This window comes from Apteryx rowi, unplaced genomic scaffold (genome assembly GCF_003343035.1).
Source record: "Apteryx rowi isolate R43461 unplaced genomic scaffold, aptRow1 scaffold_346, whole genome shotgun sequence".
NCBI lineage: Eukaryota > Metazoa > Chordata > Aves > Apterygiformes > Apterygidae > Apteryx > Apteryx rowi.
Genome location: NW_020449930.1, coordinates 145717 through 146844, shown reverse-complemented (window position 1 = coordinate 146844; position 1128 = coordinate 145717).

The window sequence follows — 1128 nt, the reverse complement described above, 5'->3', positions numbered from 1 at the left end:
TCCGCCAGCGGCCCTGGGCCCCGCTGGGCGAGCAGGAGCCGCCAGGCGCTGTTGGGTCGCTAGGTTATTTACTATACGGGTGACTTGCAGCCTCCAAAAGTCGCGTGGGTGCAAACTGGCTTTCACTGTGTTTGAGCACTACCTGGGTTGTGCCTCACACTGGGTAAAGGGAGAAGACYGCAAAGGCCTGTGTGTAGTTGCCCTAATAGGCTTTGTTTTCTCAGGAAGAGAGAGTGCTTACAAAGTTAGTATCTTTGGAAATGTTTTGTGAGGACTTTGGCATGCTACACTTGGTTTTGAATAATAGCTGCTCAGGTTAAAGGAGTTTTGATGCCTGCCTGAACTTCATTAACGGACAGTTAGTTTTGCCGTGTTGCCTTTGCCGTTTGAGTGTGTTAATCTGAATGAACTCCAACTGTGAAGACTATGAAGTGGAGTGTTAAATATAAACCTTTGTTTCCCATGCACACACCTGAAGAGAGCCATTAGGAGTAATTTGCATGCAGCGCAGTTTCATTCTTTGTTTTAGTGGACTTAGTTAAAAACAGCATAAAGTTCTTCAGGTTATGAAGATTGTCAGCAATAAGGTGAGGTCCATGTGTAGAATTTAAATAAGAGGTTTAAGAAGTCTTTAAAAGGAATTTTTTTAGGCTTTAGAAAGAAAAAGTGTGAGGAAGTTTGTTGTATGTGAGGAGTAGGCTCCATGGCTGACCACAAAGATATAGGTAGCGTCTGTCTGTCCAGTGCAGCTTCACCTAAACACAGGATTGGCCTTCACAGGGATAAATCTGTGGTAGATGTTGTGTGTCCTGCTCTCAGAGGCTGCGCACAGCCTGTAAGGGCAGAGTGAAAACGTGTGCAATGGCACACTGAATCACTGCCCAAAGGAGAACARTGGTTGTGTTGGCAAACACCTTATGTCATGCCTTTTTTTTTTTTTTTTTTAGGGATCTAAGGATCTAAATATCACTAACAGAAATGTTGCATTAACTGATTTTTTTTGTCAGTGATTTTTGTCAACAGCTTTTCTCTATCTTTCCTTGTTTTCTACCCCCAAAGAAAAGATTAAGTTATTGTCTGGACTTTCATTTTATGTGCAATTCCTGGTTCATATCTCCTACAGTGCTT